Source organism: Panthera leo, chromosome C2, assembly GCF_018350215.1.
Source record: "Panthera leo isolate Ple1 chromosome C2, P.leo_Ple1_pat1.1, whole genome shotgun sequence".
Taxonomy (NCBI): Eukaryota; Metazoa; Chordata; class Mammalia; order Carnivora; family Felidae; genus Panthera; species Panthera leo.
This window is the reverse complement of record NC_056687.1, coordinates 106619718-106638446: the sequence shown is the minus strand read 5'-3', so window position 1 is coordinate 106638446 and position 18729 is coordinate 106619718. Positions and strand designations below refer to the sequence as shown.

General features: G+C 37.9%; 1 long non-coding RNA gene across 2 annotated transcripts in view; it reads left to right on the top strand.

Moving 5' to 3' along the window:
* The window catches only part of LOC122229970, a 78823-nt gene that overhangs the window by 25608 nt on the left and 34486 nt on the right, over positions 1–18729 (top strand). The window contains exon 3 of one of the 2 annotated variants that reach the window (XR_006207223.1): positions 5468–5505. The exons of the other annotated variant lie outside the window; for it this stretch is intronic. This is a non-coding gene — a long non-coding RNA (uncharacterized LOC122229970). The remainder of the gene's footprint in view (positions 1–5467; positions 5506–18729) is intronic. 2 annotated transcript variants of the gene reach the window in all.

Here is an 18729-nt window from a genome sequence, read left to right as displayed (position 1 = left end):
TGACATGAATCTCACCAGGCTAATATCAAGGCCTTTCTTTCCAGAGTCTCTAAGAAAGAATTCATTTCCTTGCTCATTCAAGTTGTTGGCAGAATCCAATTCTTGAAGTTATATTTCCTTGCTGGCTGTCAGCTGAAGGCTGTTCCCAGCTTCTATAGGCCACCACCTCTTTTTAGTTTGTGGCCAGCTTCTTTCACCTTTGAAGTCAGCAATGGTGGGTCAAGTCCCTCTCATACTTCAAATCTCTCCTGCTTGCCTCTTCCATAGTCAGATGTCACTAACCTACCATCTGCCCTCCTCTTCCACTTTAATAACCCTATAATCCAGAGGATACTCTCCATGCTTTAAGGTTGGTAACCTTAATTCCATATGCAAATTTTCTTTTCTATGTAATTTAACATATCACCTGTTCTAGGGATTAAGACCTGGACATCTGGGTGGGAGCAAGGGGAGGAACATTATCCCACCTACCGCTAGAGCTCACAGAAACTTCTATCACAAAGCTAGCAAATAGCAGAACTGGAACTAAAATATAGTGCTTCTCGGGGCACACAAGTGGCTCAGTCGGTTAAGCATCTGACTTCGGCTCAGGTCATGATCTCCCAGTTCGCGGGTTTGAGCCCTACATCGGGCTCTGTGCTGACAGCTCAGAGCCTGGAGCCTGCTTCCGATTCTGTCTCCCTCTCTGCCCCTCCCCCGCTCACTCTCTGTGTCTCTATCTCTCTCATAAATAAATACAACATTTAAAAAAAATTTTTTTAAATATATAGTCCTTCTGACTCCTTGTTCTGTGCTCTTTTTAACCACATCTCTGATGCACAGTGATGTAACAGTCTAACTAGACAAGCTGCCTGTATGATCCCCTCAGGAACATTATGACCAACCTGATAATTCTAAGTCTGAAATCATAGAATGTTATAGCTTGAAGGCACCTCTGAGTCCAGCCCCATCATTTTATAGGTGAGGAAAATAAGGCCTGGGGAAATTAAGTTTCCATCTTCATTTCTAGAAAACCCAGAATCACAATTCAGTTTCTCCTTTCAGCTCATGTGATTTTGTCATTACAAAATTCTTTCAGTTAAACATATATCCCCACAAGATACCTCATCTACTCAAATTAGCCTTGTAATACTCAACTATTAACAGCCATGCAAAACTTGACCCATAAAACTTACATTATCCCTATACTGTCAACCACTTCTAGCCATCCATGTCTTTGTAACTTCTTCCCATTTAAATTTTATGACTTAAACTTTTTCTTACAACTGCTCTAAGCCTCCATATAAACACAGATTTTTACATAGATTCTACTCCACAAAAGGATTAAAGAGGAAAGACTATATATTTCATTTCTCTTCTGTGTGCTTATTGATTTCTGTAAAATCCTACACAGAGCAAGTTTTTCCCTTTATGATTCCTCCCATTGACATCTCAAGTTACTTAAAACAAGCCCGAGAGAGGCTGCCCACACCACTATTCCATACTCTACTCTGAGCCAATCCTATAGATCCTATAAGCCCTGAGATGGAGAGTCATGGGAGGGCCGCTTAACTGAGGCTACTGCATTTAGACCTGTCCTAGCTAGATCATGTCAGACCTATAGTGCAGCCCATCCTCAGTCACCCGCACTCACAGAACAGAGGCACACAGAACCTAAATACCATTTCATGTGGACTTCAAACTTACATGATTTTTCACATCATATTAACCTTAGTGCACTTTTCTCCATGCTAATAAGAAAATCAACATTTACAGAGCAGATGGCCCTGGTGGCAGCCTAGTCTCCCATCCCTAACCTGCTCAGCCCTAGCCCTGCCCTTGACATCACAGTCTGTCCCTCTAACATCAGCTAGGACTCATTTATGATTAGTTATCTTCCTCATCACCATGGGTTCCTAGCCTCTACCCCACAAAAATTAGTCAGACCTCTTACATCATCCTCACCTCCCAATAGATTTTTATACAATCAGGATCAACAAATTTGAGACCCAATGCCTTACCCACAGGCCACTTCAAAATTTCTCTTACGTTTGCTTAGTCTTGGCTTTTTCTTCTTTTCTCTCTCAAAAGAATAGACATCTCTCTTCCTGTTCAGAGCTAACCCTTCCACTTGTAAATTCACTTATTCTCTTCCATTTCCTCTTTCTGTGAATTGTGCTCATTCTTTTAATCTCCACCTTGCCCCGGCCCCTTCTCTTTTGCCTTCAAACCTGCTCAATTCTCAGTCAGTCAGTCCCTCCCCTCTCTCCCTTCTTGCGCTAACAAATTTCTTAAGGAATAGACTGAATTCACTTTCTTGTCCTTTCACGTACCCCCAACTCCCTATAATGTGGCTTCTGTCTTCAGCTATTTTATTGACATGGCACATTTAGGCATCAAAAATGACTTCCTAATCACCAAATTCAGTGTGCTTTATCCATTTTTTCTCCTCCTTTGCCCCACCTCCGCGTCTGAGCTGTTGCCAACTTCCATGCATTCTCTCTCCTCAAAGTCTCTAATGCTTAGTTCCTCCTTCCTGCTCCTACCACACCCATCCTGCGACCAATCAAATATACACCATCCTCTCCAACCTGGAGTTTACTTTCCTCATTCTAATTATTAAAGTACTATCCATGATTTAAAACCTTTCACAAATGCCCACAAACTGAAGGTCAGAGCTGTTTTCCTCATCCTTGAATTCTCAGTATAAACCTATTACTACTGCCATAAGTGCCTCATACATGAGACATTTACTCAAGGTCAGTAGACTGATGATTAGTGTGTTGACTAGTATAAGAGGAGGTCCCCTCAGAAATACTATTTTAGCAAGGAATAACATCCTAGGATGAGAAATCTGCTGTAGGACAGCCACACAGTGGATAATTCACCTGTAGATTGTTAAGAATCATGTGGATTCCAGCATCTGCCTAGTTTATTGCCCTCATGCCCAAAACATTCTTTCATCCTAATATATAGCTGAGCTTGAAGAATAGATATGAGCTTCAAACACTCCACAAGATTTCCAAATAACACAGAAGTGAAGTTTTTGCTAACATTACATCTTAAACGTTGAAGACAGGGGCACCTGGCTGGCTCAGTCAGTAGAGCATGCGACTCTTGATCCCAGAGTCATGAGTTCAAGCCCCACATTGGCTGTAGAGCCTACTTAAAAAAAGTTATTTATAAGTTGAGGAAAAATCCCAAGTGCCTGGCACAGTGCCTTAGACAGCTGGAATAAATATAATTAGGCATTGATTACAACACGCAAAAAGACTCCTTAAGAGTCAGATTATTTCTGTACACTATTTCTGTTTTGGACACCAATTTGCCTCATAACTATTCTGTTAAGAAAGTGGAATCCAAGTGGCAAAAACATTGGAATTGGCACTGTGGCAATTCTTCTGTAAAAACTTGTTTATACAATCTAGCTTTGCAAGCCTGCAGATAGTCTGATAAAAAAAAAAAAAATGAGGTGGCCCTTAACTAAAAACATGCTTTTGTTATTGAGAATTTTTTTTGTTTTGGCAATGAATTATTCAATACACAAAATAGCATAATGAAAAAAAGGTGAATATTTTTTGAAGACACCTACATTCAGCATATCCCATGACCATGATTCTTTAGCTATCATGTAACTCTGTAAAGCAAGTTATTAGAAGACATCATTATAATATTCACCTTAAAATCATTATATCTATTCTGAAAATTATTAAAAACCTGTTTAATAATAACCTATAGTCATTTAAACAAATAAAAATTATTCCCCAAAAGCCACAATTAAAACTACTAATTTTGTAACACTAAAACTCTTAGGCTTAAGAAAAAAATCAGGATTACTGAGGATACTTGGAGAAACTTAGATTTTAGCTAAAAGAAATATATGCTGCTCCTCCCCATTGGATCATATTTGGCAATCAGCCTATGAAATTAACTATATCTTAGTTCTGAGTTTCTATAGAACAAAATATAGGAAGGAAAGCTTTTTCTGGAAAGGGAAAGAAGATTTTTAAATGGTATTGGTATTGGTAAATTCTGAAAATGGAGTCGATAGAGAGAAATGTAGGTATTTCAAGTTAGCTAAAATGTGTGTTTCAAGGCTTAGTGTCAGGTCTTGAGTCATTAATGTCATCCACTGTGAAGATCATTCATGAACCACAATACTCTGGCACCTCCTCAGCCACATACACACAGCATTTTAGAGTCAGTTCGTATATGAAAGGAACATAGGCTTTAGACTCAGATGATCTGGGTTAAAATCTTGGCTCCGTAACTTACTAGCTATGTGACCTTAAGTGGAGTTCAGGCTTTTCACTTGCAAAGAGGAGTTAGTATCAATTTCAGAAGTTGATTGTTAGAATTAAATGAGATAATGTATGAGGCACCTGACACAATTTCCTGTCCTTTTTGGAAAAGTGATCGTACTGCAGCCTGACAAATGACAGCTCCCAGCATTTGAGGGTTAATAAGAAGTTATTCTAAGCTGCTGGTTCAGGGATAGGCATCCTGTCCCAGACAGCCCATCAGCCCCACTAATGGGATTTAAAACAGTTGCTGCTTCTTCCTCAGTCATGTAATGATTTCTGGACAGCCAGAGAGGCCCATTATCTGCAGTCCCTACTTCTGCTCTGTCTGGCGATAATGACTTCTTAGCACAACAGCAGGGCCGCGGTCTTCCACTTCCTGCTGCACCACTGTGCAAAGGACCCTCGATGAAGTCGAAGACAAATTGTCATCCCACCACAGAAGCCGGTAGTCTGTGAAATGCTGCCCGCCAAATGCTGCAAGAGCTCCTGGAGAGCTGTCCTCTAAGGCAAGGGTACCCTCTCAGGGGTTTCCTGGGACACTATGAATATGATAGATGATAGTGTTCCGGTGAGAAAGTGAGACCCCAGCATCCCCAGAGGACCTCTGAGGTTAATGCCGAGGTACCAGCAACCTCCCCCGCCTCTGGCTTGCTCTCTCATCCCAGTCAGTTCTTACAAGATGCCTGCAGAGCTCAAGGGCAAGATAATAATGATAATAATAATAATAACAATAATGTGCAAAAAAAATGCCACAAAGTGCTGATTTGAAAACCAATATCCAGATGCAAAAATTAACTTAGTTTCCCATTAACATTTTTTCTCTATTCTTGGTATTCTTTATCTTACTCTTCTTGTTATGTAGAAGTCACCTCGAATCCAGCTTAGTAGGAGGCAAGATATAAATCCTGAATAAATAAAACAAATAGCATAGTGAATTAAGGGCTTCTACCAGGCTTGAGCAGATCCCCGCAAAATTCTTTACATTAGTCATGAAAGGAAACTCTCACCCAAATTAAGGAATAACACGTTCATTCTATGGTTGATTTGTCAAATTCATGCAAATGTAGGACTCCAAATGAAAGGAAAAGGATGTACACTACTTGGTTTGGGTTATAAGATGGATGCAAGTGAATTTTTAAAAACTGATCTGAAAGTAGAACAAACACTTTCTCCTATTTTTTTAGCTACCCAAGAAAAATCTCAACTGACCATTTAATTCAAGGTAAATACCAAATTTATTAAATATTATCTCACTTTAATAAACAAACTTATAAAGTTTAAAAACATTTATTGGGTAAAACTGAAAGCTGTGCCAAATGCTGATTGAGTTTAAGTGTACATCGTTACAACCACTTTGAAAAGCAATCTGGCATTATGTCTTAAGTGCCTGAAAATGTTCATCCCTGTTATTATATTTCTGGGAAGATATCCTAAAGAAATAATCCCAAATTCAGGAAGAAATTCTGTAGAAAGACATAACAAAAAAAAATGGAAGCAAACTAAAAATGTCTTATTATAGGGAAATAGTTACATAAATGATGGCATGCTTCTATGGTAAAATAGCATTAATCATGAAAATAATTTTAGTGATATTGGGAAAGATAACTGAAAAGAAACAGAATTTAAAGTGTGCATACAGTATAAGATTCCACTATGTAAAACAGACAGAAGTATACAAAATGTTACTACTGGTTGATTTTAACTTTGTGATACACACTTTTCCAAAATTTCTAAGCTGTCCACATGAGTATGTGTTATATTTATGAGCTTGAAAAATAATATATCTTATCTGTGAAAACTAAATAAATGGGGTCAACTTGCAAAAGAAAAAAAGTACTTTTCACTGACTGACATAACCCGTGCAGCCTTGGTCACCAGGCATCCTACATCTAGAAGAGGAGTGGCCGAGCAGAGGAGAGGGAAGTAAGCCAGGAGCGTATGGGGTCTGGTTGGGAAGACCACCCAGCTGGAGGACTGGCCTCCAAGTGGATGATCAGTTCCAAATCGCTGAGTCCCACAGGCAAGGGTAAAGTGAAGTGCACGCCAGAGTTGTCCAATTTTGTCAGTAGAGCTGCAGTACTGCTCAGAGCCCAGCTATGATCAGAAAACAAATCAAGTAATTTAAACTGACCAGAAAGGACACAAATGATAGGATTAGTAGACAAAAACATTAAAAGTTATTATAACTATGTTCTGTGTGTTCCAGGATCTAGAAGAAAGATTAAGCATGTTAAACAGAAATGTGGAGGATATAAAAAGGCTCAAGTCAAACTTCTAGGTATCAAAACTATAATGTCTAGAAAGAATAATAGTAGGACAGGATTAAGAGTACATTAGACATTGGGGGGGGGGGGGGTGGGTTTAGTGAGCTTGAAGACATAGCAATAGAAACTATCCAACATGAAACTCAGAAAAAAAAATAGACTGCCACAAAAAAAAAAAAAAAATGAACACAGACTTAGTAGGCTGTGGAACAATTTTAAGTGACCTAATATACATGTAATTGAAGTCCCCAAAAACAAGAAAAGAGAATGGGAGACTGAAAAGGTATCTGAAGGGGTGCCTGGGTGGCTCAGTCAGTTAAGCCTCCGACTTCAGCTCAGGTCATGATCTTGCGGTTTATGGGTTTGAGCCCTTCATCAGGCTCTGTGCTGATAGCTCAGAGTCTGGAGCTTGCTTTGGATACTGTGTCTCCCTCTCTCTCTGCCCCTCCCCCAGTCGTGTGCGCTCTCTCTCTCTCTCTCTCTCTCAAAAATAAACATTAAAAAAAATTTTTTAAAGAAAAAGTATCTGAAGAAATAATGACCAAATTCTTTCAAATTTGATAAAATGTATAAACCTTCAGATCCAAGTAGTTCAAAAGCAGCTCAACAAACCCTAGCACTAGAAAATTGAAGAAAACTATACCAAGGCATATCATATTTAAATTGCTTAAAATCACTAAAAAATAAAAAAAAAATAAGAATTCACACACACAAAAAAAGAAGATATGTACATGGGAAATAAAGATAGGGGAGGTAGCAGATTTCTTGTCGGAAGTAATGCAAACCAAAATACAATGGTGCAGTATCTTCTTTGTATTTTTAAGTAAACCTAGAATTCTATGCACAGCAAACATATCTTTTTTTTAATGTTTTATTTATTTTTTGAGAGAGAGAGCAAGCTGGGGACAGGCAGAGAGAGAGAGAGAGACACAGAATCTGAAGCAGGCTCCAGGCTTCAAGCTGTCAGCACAGAGCCAGATGCAGGGTTTGAACCCACAAACCACGAGATCATGGCCTAAGCTGAAGTCGGACACTTAACTGACTGAGCCACCCAGCGCCCCCATAGCAACATATCTTTAAAAATAGAGAGCAGGGGTGCCTGGGTGGCTCAGTTGGTTAAACGTCTGACTCCTGATCTCAGCTTAGGTCTTGATCTCAGAGTTGTGAGTTCTGGGCATGGAACCTACTTAAAAAATAAATACATAAAATAAAATAGAAAACTTTTTCAGACATACAAAAGCTGACATGTTTAATCACCAGTAGTCCTTCAGGCAGAAGGATAATGATAACAGATGGAAGTATGGATCTACACAAAGGAAAGAAGAGCACCAGTTTTACAAGAGTTAATATAAAAGATCTTTTTTCTCATTTTTAAACCTATTTAAGATATTTAAGATAATTGACTATTGAAAGCAAAAATGGTAGCAATGTACTGTCAGGTTATTACATATGTAGAAATAAAATGTAAGATATAAACAGCACAAAGTTCAGGATGGAAGAAATGTAACTATGCTGTGTGAGGCCCTTATGCTCTAAATAAAATCTGGCATCCAATATGGGAAGTGTGGTGTCTCTAGCTTATCACTATAAACCCTAAAGCAATCACCAAAATAATTCAGAGTTACTAAGTTAATAAGCCCACAAGAAAGTTAAAAGAGATTCATTAAAAATATTCAACCAAATGGAGGCAAATAAAGACAATAAAGGAAAATAAAGAAGAGATGAAAAAATAGAAAACAAAAACAAGATGGTAAATTTAAACCTAATTGTAGTAATAATCACATTAAACATAAATGGCCTAAATATCCCCATTAAAAAGCAGCAACTATTAGACTGGATAAAAAAAGTGCAAGTGTTAAATATAAAGGCACAATTAGGTTAAAAGTTAAAGGATGAGGGAAAATATGCTAGGCTAATTTTGGATTTTAAAAAGTTAGAGTGGCTATATTAATAACAGACATAGTGGAGTGTCTGGGTGGTTCAGTTGGTTAAGTGTCCAACTTTGGCTCAGGTCATGATCTCACGGTTTGTGGGTCAGAGCCCCACATTGGGCTCTGTGCTGACAGCTCAGAGCCTTGAGCCTGCTTTGGATTCTGTGTGTGTCTCTCTCTGCCCTTCCCCCTCTCACATTCTGTCTCTATCTCTCTGTCTCTCTCAAAATTAAACATTAAAATTAAAAAAAAAAACAGACATAGTAAATATTCTTTCTGTTTACAGTAAAAAATATTACCAATTGTAAAAAAGGTTATTTCCCCAAATTTGTCTCAGATGGCTCCAGCAACTTCTTCTTGGTCTGGTTTGAACACCTTGTGCAGGTAGAGCAGGACACCTTCTACAAAGCTAGTGCTGCTCTGCATGCCAGTAAGCTCAGGTACTTTGGGCAGGAAGACATGACAAAACACAGTGTGGAAAGGTGACCTTCCAGTTCCAGTGCTCCTCAGACAGCACCAATGGGACCTAGGTCCAGGATGGGCAGATGCCCAAGCTCATCTCCTACACCTGAGGTGCTGTGGGGTGGCATGGACATACTATGGTGGGCATCAGGAAGAGACCTTTCTCTGCAGCTGGTCATCCCAGGAAGGGAAGTGCAGGAGACAGCTATCCCTTTATCCCAACGCAACTACCTTTCTAACATCATTAAAGGCTTCACTTACTTTGAAAAATAAAGGGTCATTTCATACTGATAAAAGTATCAATTCAAAAACAGGATATAACAAGCCTAAATGCTTATGTACCTAATGACAAGCTTCAAAATGTATGAAGCAAAACTGATAAAACTGAAAGAACTAAACAAATCAACAATTGTAGGCAGAAATCTCAACATTCTCTGTCAATAACTGATAGAAGTAGAAAATCAGTATGGATATGGAAGACTTGAAACAGTCTATCAACCAATTTGACATAATTGAAAATTACAGACCACTGCATCCAATACCAACAGGATTATCTTCAAGTGCAACCAAACATTTACCAAGACAGACTATAATCTGGGCGATAAATCAAGTCTGGAAAGGGGTGCCTGGGTGGCTCAGTCAGTTAAGCATCTGACTTTGGCTCAGGTCATGATCTTGCAGTTTGTGAGTTTGAGCCCCGCCTCAGGCTCTATGCTGACAGCTCAGAGCCTGGAGCCTGCTTCAGATTCTGTGTCTCCCTCTCTCTCTGTTGCTCCCCCACTGGTGCATGTGCTCTCTCTCTCTCTCTCTCTCAAAAATAAAGATTAAAAAAATTTTTTTAATCTGTTATATTTCTATTACAACAAGCAATTGGAAAGTAAAATTTTTTAAAACAGCATCATGTACAATAGCACAAAACTATGAAATGCTTGAGAATAAATCTGAAAAAAGATGTTTGAGACGTATACACTGAAAATCACAAAACACTGGTTAGAGAAATTAAAGAAGGCTTAAATATATGGACAGATATTCCATGTTTATGTATCAGCAGACTCAATATCCTTAAGCTGTCATTTTTACCTCAAACTGATCTATAGATTCAATGTAATCCCACTCAAAATCGTGACAGGCTTTTGTGTAGAAATTGACAAGCTTATTCTAAAATTTATATAAAAGTGGAAAGAGCCTAGAATAAGCAAAAAAAAAAAAAAAATTGTGAAAAGGAAGCACAAAGTTGAAGAATTTACACAACCTGACTTCCAGAGTCCAGAATTAGAGCTACATATATAACCAATTAATTTTTTAATTTTGTTATTTGAGTATGGTTGACACACAATATTACATTAGTTTCAGCACCTCTGATGCTGAATTACATAATTACATAATGCTATGCTCATCATAAGTGCCACTACCATTTGTCACCATACAATGCTATTACAATATCACTGGCTATATTCCCTGTACTGTGCCTTTTATTCCCATGACTTCATTCTGTAATTGAAACTCTGTATTTCCCAGACCACTTCACCTATTTTTGCCATCTCCCCACTCCTTGCAACCATCAGTTTGTTTTCTGTATTTATAGGTCTGATTCTGTTTTTTGTATAACCAATTAATTTTTGACAAAGATATAAAAGAAATGCAGTAGAGGATAGATATTCTTTTCAACAAAGGGTAATAAACAATTGGATTCTCATATGCAAAAAAATATACTTGGATTCACACCTCACACCATATACAAAAACTAACTCAAAGTGGCTTATAAACCTAAATGTAAAATCTGAAACTATAAAAGTTCTAGAAAAATCTATAGGAGAGAATCTTTGTGACCTTGGATTATACAGATTTCTTAGGTACAATAGTAAATATGTGATCCAGAAAAGGATAAATTAGTAAGTTAAACTTTATTAAAATTAAGAATTTTTGCTCTGAGAAAGACACTGAGAATGAAAAGACAAGCCAGAAGCCAGAAGAAAGCATTTGCAAGTCATAAATCTGACAAAGAATTTACATCAAGAAAATATAAAGAATTCTCAAAGTTCAATAATAAGAAAGCAACTCATTTTTTTTTTAATTTTGTGTATGTTTATTTATTTTTGAGAGAGAGACAGAGACAGAGGACAAGCAGGATAGGGTCAGAGAAAAAGACACACACACAAATCTGAAGCAGGCTCCCAGCTCTGGGCTGTCAGCACAGAGCCCAACGTGGTACTGGAACTCACAAACCATGAGATCATGACCTGAGCCGAAATCAGACACTTAACTGACTGAGCCACTCAGGCATCTGAAAACAACTCAATTTTTTTAATAGGAAAAAGATTTGAATAGGCACTTCAACAAAGAAGATTCATAAATGGCAAGTAGCACATTAAAGACTGTTAACATTGTTAGAGAAATAAGCATTAAAACCACAAATAGATAGCACTAAATGTCTATTAGAATACATAAAATTAAAACTGACAATACCAAGAGTTGACAAAGATTTGGAACAACTGGAATGTAAAGTGGTACAATTACTTTGGAAAAGAGTTTGGCAGTTTCTTAAAAAGTTAAACATATATCTAGCATGTGCCCCAGCCATTTGTACATACTAGGTAAATGCTCAAGAAATATGAAAACATGTCCAAACAAACCCTTGTGCGTAATGTTCATAGCAGCTTCATTTGTATTAACCAATAATTGGAAACAACCCAAATACTCATTAGCAGGTAAATAAATAAATTGTGGTATGTCTGTCTGAGGAATACTACCAGCAATAAAAAGAATGAACTACTAATATGCAAAGCAACATGGACGAATCTCAAAATAACAATGCTGAGTGAAAAAAGCCAAACTAAACTACACACCAAAAAGGACACATACTTTATGATTCAATTTATATAAAATATTAGAAAATAAAAATAAATCTATGTTGTCTAGAGATGAAGTGGGGCTCAAGGATAGGTGGGAAGAGGGCTCATAAAGAAGCATGAGGAAACGTTGGTTGGTGGTAGATATGTTCATTGTCTTGATGGTAGTAACCACCGAGGTACACATATGTCAAAGATTATCAAATCATACTCTATAAATAAGAGGAGTTTGTTGTATATCAATTATACGTTAACTAAGGTTCTTATTTAAAGCCAAAACATGGATTATAGCCAAAAAAGACAAATCAGGTGAGGTGCCATAGGTGTGATGAAGGGAGTTTTGAAGAAACCCAAAAATGTCATAAAGGGAATGAGGACATCAGAGAAAATGCCTAGGATGCAGGATCTCTACGCAGACTTTACCTACTTAACAATTTTGCCTGAGCACCAGAGTATACCATCAATGGATAAATCCAACGTCAAGTTCAATTAAATGTTGTACTTAGCAACAATGATTTTTTTTTAGACCTCGTTGAATTATTTCAGCTTTTAAAGCCATGGTCATTTGCATGATTGTTAAATCACATAGAAAATTTAGAAAGAGGACACTAACCAAAAGGAAAGAGTTGCAACTACACCCAGATGAAAACGTGATTACATGTTTGCCTGCTTCAGTTCAAAAAAAAGCAAGTGGTGACTGGCTTTCCCACGGGCTTTTCAAAAGTATAAAATTGTTGACACTCATATAAATATGGAAGAAAGAAAGGAAGAGACAAGAGCACACAATGAAAATGATTAGAAAGTTGACTTTATTTTATAACAGGAGGACTAGAAATCACATGCCGTCTAAAAGATAACCACAAGAACATAACGGAAAATTTAAACTTTCAACTATGTCTGAAATCTATAAAGCTGCAATCAGATCTACTATTGGCAAGCCACAAGTACTTTGTGTGACACAGGGACAGAGGCAAAACAATCTTTCAAAATTGGAGTACTAGGCCTGGCTGCTGATGTAATAGTGAACAATGATTAAACTATCAATCAAACAGATTTTTTAAATATGTTGCGTGTCATAGCTAGAGATTTCAAATCCAGGACAAAATCTGGTGTTAGTTACAACAGAGATGAATTGGGTGGTCTTTTCAGTACACAGATGATCACAAAATAAGCATAATGTGGAAATCAATTCAAGGACTCTCTTCTTCATCTCAGCTCATGAAGATTCCAAATTAATAAAAGCAATGTTATAGATTTATGAGCCATGGCCCAGCAAAGTGTTTTATGCTATTTTCCAAGTTATTTACCAAGTTTCAAAGCAAAAACATTTAATATGAACTCCATTCTCTAACTATACCTAAATATCTTTACTTTCTAAACAATTAAATTTGTGGTTATTTTTTCCAGATGGACAGCACTTCCAAAACCAAAAAAAACAAAAAACAAAAAACAAAAAAAAAAAAAACACAACAACCAAAAAATACTGGGTAAATTTCATCCCTGAACCATCTGGAGAGCCGGAAGAAATGGGGTTGGTCTCAGTGCCAATTCTCTCTAGAGTCTATTTTATGTTCACTCATATCCAATTGAATATCCCTCCCTATATGGGAACAATTTAATTGAAGTATTACAAGCTCCCATGTGATCACTTCCTCAAGTTTGTTTCCAGGGAAAACTCTTTCTCTGCAGTTGAATGTCGTGGGCTGCTTATCAGAAAATGAAAGCACAGTGTGATTCTCTTTATGTTACAACTGCCAGAAACCAAATCCAAATTTCTTGCCTAACATCATAATCTGCTTGGCCTTGGTGCCTAAAAGAAAGGGAACATTCTCCTTCGGAAATATGATCTCTGTTTTTTAGCAGGTATTCTGTCTCAACGTGCAAGCCATACTGTAAGACATATTAGATGTAGACAAAATGTGTAACTAAAATAATTATGAGCAAATATTAAATATCATTTTATGTTTATAACCTACTGCAGCTTTCATCCATCTCACAAGTATTTTGCATTCATGATTATGTGCCAGGCGCTGTGTCAAGTGGTCACATATGGAAATGAACAGAATTTGGTTCCCACCTTAAGGGACTTCTAGCCTACTTGTGGAAAAAGACAAGAAAAGTGAAATTTCTGAGGACGGTTGTAGAGTTTCACAAGAAGGAAAGAGTTTTAGGGATTCAAATGTCTCATTCTGGGGCACATGGGTGGCTCAGTCAGTTAAGCATCCAACTTCAGCTAAGGTCATGATCTCCCAGTTTGTGGGTTTAAGCCCCGCCTCCAGCTCTGTGCCGACAGCTCAGAGCCTGGAGCCTGCTTCAGATTCTTTGTCTCCCTCTCTCTCTGCCCCTCCCTTGCTCATGCTCTGTCTCTCTCTCTCTCAAAACTAAGTAACCATTAAAAAGTGTTTTTAAAAATATATCATTTCATCTATAGCCATACCCCACTTAGGAAGACAGGTATTACAAATGACAGCATCCTTGTGGTCTGTCCTCCAATTATTTCTCCAACCTTAATATTCCTTTTCAGTCAACATCTACTCACCTCTCCTCACCTGAAGAGAATGTCCTCTAATTTCAAATCTTCTGGCAGAATTCTCAGATCTCATACACGATCATATGCCCTGTTTCAGAAATGCAATTCCCAGATGCATTCATTCCTACCTTCATACCCTGCCTCAGGCTGTACCATCTAACCCGAAAAGCATCCCAGCCTCTCCACCACCTCCTTGTCCATCCAATTCCTAAGTAACCTTAAAGGCCCAAAATATCATTTTTTCTCCTTCTCGCTACAATAGCCTATCCCCTCTGTTCTCTAAAATGCTGATGCACTTATGAGCATTTAGCCCTGCTTTTACCTCCAACTGTTTCCTGTATATTGGTTTTAACCACTCTTTCAGAAACCATGTGCTCTAATGCTCAGAACATGGTAAATGCTCAAAAAAAATACAGGTTAATCCTAATTTATGTGGAAATTGAGGTCAACTGAGACTATAATTTTTCCAAGGTAACAGGCTAAACAATAAATGCACATTAATAGCTACCATTTATCAAGTACCAATATGCCAAATCCTATGTTACTCAAGATTAAAGTAGATTCTGGGTTCTCTTGCTTTCAAGCAAGCATTTGTATCATATGTTTTACTCAAATCTACTATATTATTATGATAATACATTTTATTTGTTGAGCACATATTTTGTGCCAAGAGTTGTATATCAACTATTTCATTTTATCTTCATAAAACAATATGTAGTAAATATGATTACCATTCCTTGAAAAGCTTAAAGAACTTGTTCATATGCTCATTGCATGAAATTGAGGCAGGATTCTAAGCTAGGTCGTCTGGCTTCAAATCTTTTGTTCTTCACCACTCTGCACCACCTCTAAATTACCAAAAAAAAAAAAAATCCAAAAAAAGTACAATCTTACATTGATTCATTAATTAATAAAAAATGTATGAGATTTGGGAGGAGGACCAAAGATAGCAGAACAACGTGGAAGATGTTGTGTCTCACATCCATGAAATACAGCCAGATCAACACAAAACCATCCTGCACACCTAGAAAACTGATTTGAGGATTAACACAACAATCTGCACAACCTGAACCACAGAACTCAGCAGGTACATGGTGTGAAGAGGTGAACTGGGGGAGAGAGAAGCACAGAGGGCAAGGAGCTATTTTTGCTTGTGGAGAGAGGACAGAAACAGGGGGAGGGGGAGAGTTTGGGAAAGCACACCCCCCCCCCAAAAGCAGCTGGAGAGAAAGTGGAAAAGTGGAAACAGCCACAGGGTCTGAACTAAAAAGGGACAAAGGAAAAAGGAGAGGATTTAAATTCCATTAAGACTCTATAAACAGGGGGAGCACCGAGTCTGAAACTCCTCAGCTCAATACCTGGCAGTGCTCTGGTAAGAAGGGCAAATCCCCAGGAGCAGAGTGAGGTTCAGGGGTCTTTGGGCCACACAGGAAGAGGCAGTTCCCCTACTAGTAGAGGCTGTGTGGCTACCCGGTCCCAGCAGACCCCAGAGAACAACCACATCCACTGGTGCTGGAAGAAGGTCATTAAGGGTGAAGCCTGGTGCCAGACTTGTGTTGTGATTTTCCATAATCCCTGAAACAGTGCTATAAACAATCCTGTGAACTTTTTCTGGTGTGGGCTGGCGCCCAGTCACAGTGTCTGGACATCGGCAACAGCACGAATACCCGTGACTCTTCCTGGGTATGGTCAGCACCTGGCCATTGCTCAGTGAAACCCTCCCCAAGAAGGTCTGAGCGGGTCAAAGTCACAGTACCTCAGAAGTAAGGGATAGGGAAACACAGCTGCATCTGAGATAAAACTCACGCGGGAGGTGCCACCTGGCAACCTAACGGCTGGGTCACAGACAGTATAAAAGAGGGGAGTGTTCAGAAGCTGGAGACAAAGGATAGGTGTGCAATTGCTAGTGGGGGAGAGCACACAGTTCCGATACTAAAGAGGTAGCTGGGTGACACCATTTTCACCCCTCCCATGCATGCGTATACACACCTACAAGTGCCACAACAATCCACCCCAGCAAGCTAAGCAGTGCCATCTAGTGGAAAACGGAGCCATTACACTAAGCCCCACCCAACTGAGCCAACCTCGCTCAGGAACACCACAAATCTCTCTGCCTGCTTAGTTTACGCACTATAAAACGCTTCATAGTTTGACTTCTAGGGGAAACCGATGTAATTTCAATCATATTTCAGTCTGTTCACTGGTCCATCTATTCAATTTTCTTTTTTTTTCATTTCACTTCTTTTTCTTGAATACAGAAAGAGAAAAAATTTATTTTTATTTACAATTTTATTAAAAATATTTTTCTTTTTTTAGACGAATTTTTTACTGTTTTGTATATTCTTCAAATTCTATTTTACTTCAATCATTTCATTTTATTCTATTTCATTGTATTCATTTTCTCAACTTTCCAAATGTTTTCCTTTTTCTTTTTTTCCCTTTTTTTCTCTAATCTATCAAGCTCCTTTCAATAACCAATAACCAGACCAAAACACACCTAGAATCTAGCATCATTTATTTGATTTTGTGTGTGTATGTGTGTTGTTTTTAATATTTTAATTTAATTATTTTTTTACCTACTCAATTCCTTTTCTTCCTTTAAATGATGAAAGGAAGGAATTCACCCCAAAAGAAAGAGCAGGAAGAAACAACAGCCAGGGACTTAATCCACACAGATACAAGCAAGATGTCTGAATCAGAATTTAGAATCATGATAATAAGAATACTAGCTGGGGATGAAAATAGATTAGAATCCCACCCTGCAGAGATAAAAGAAGTAAAGACTAGTCAGAATGAAATAAAAAATGCTTTAACTGAGCTGCAATCTTGAATGGAGGCCTCGGTGGCAAGGATGGATGAGGCAGAACAAAGAATCAGCGATATTGAGGACAAACTTATGGAGAATAATGAAGCAGAGAAAATCAGGGAGACTAAGGCAAAAGAGTACGATTTAAGAATTAGAGAAATCAGTGACTCATTAAAAAGAAACAACATTAGAATCACAGGGGTCCCAGAAGATGAAGAGAGAAAAAGGGGTAGAAGGGTTATGTGAGCAAATCATAGTGGAAAACTTTCCTAACCTGGGAAAAGACACAGACATCAAAATTCAGGAAGCACAGAGCACTCCCATTAGATTCAAGAAAAACCAACCATCAACAAGGCATATCATACTCAAATTCACAAAATACTCAGACAAGGAGAGAATCATGAAAGCAACAAGGGAAAAAAAAGTCCTTAACTTACAAGGGAAGACAGATCAGGTTTGCAGGTGACCTATCCACAGAAACTTGGCAGGCCAGAAAGAAGTGGCAAGATATATTCAATGTGCGAAATCTGAAAAATATGCAGCGAAGATTTCTTTATCCAGCAAGCCTGTCATTCAAAATAGAAGGAGAGGTTAAAAGTTTGCCAAACAAAAAAAAATTAAAAGAGTTCGTGAACACTAAACCAGCCCTGAAAGACATTTTAAGGGGGGGACTCTCTGAGGGAAGAAAAGATGGAGAAAAAAAAAAAAAGACCAAAAGCAACAAAGACTGGAAAGGACCAGAGAACACCACTAGAAACTCCAACTCTACCAGAAACATAATGGCAGTAAATTCATATCTTTTAGTACTCATTCTAATATGTCAATGGACTAAATGCTCCAATCAAAAGACATAGGGTAACAGAATGGATAAGAAAACAAGATCCATCTATATGCTGTTTACATGAGATCCACTTTAGACCTAAAGACACCTTCAGATTGAAAATAAGGGGATGGAGAACCATCTATCATGCTAATGGTCGACAAAAGAAAGCCAGAGTACCCATACTTATATCAGACAAACTAGACTTTAAAATAAAGACTGTATCAAGATGCAGAAGGACATTATATCATAATCAAAGGGTTTATCCACCAAGAAGACCTAACAATTGTAAACATTTATGCACCAAATGTAGCAGCACCCAAATATATAAATCAATTAATCACAAACATAAAGAAACTCATCGAAGTAATATCATAATAGTAGGAGACTTCAACACCCCACTCACAGCAATGGACAGATCATCTAATCAAAAAATCAACAAGGAAACAATGGCTTTGAATGACTCACTGGACCAGATGGACTTAACATATGTTCAGAATATTCACCCTAAAGCAGCAGAATATACACTCTTCTCCAGTGTACATGGAATGTTCTCCAGCATAGATCACATACTGGGACACAAATCAGCCCTCAACACGTACAAAAAGATCGAGATCATACCATGCATATTTTGAGATCACAACACTATGAAAGTCAAAATCAACCACAAGAAAAAATTTGGAAAGATAACAAATACTTGGAGACTAAACACCATCCTAGTAAAGAATGAATGGGCTAACCAAGAAGTAAAAGAAGAAATTAAAAAGTACATGGAAGCCAATTA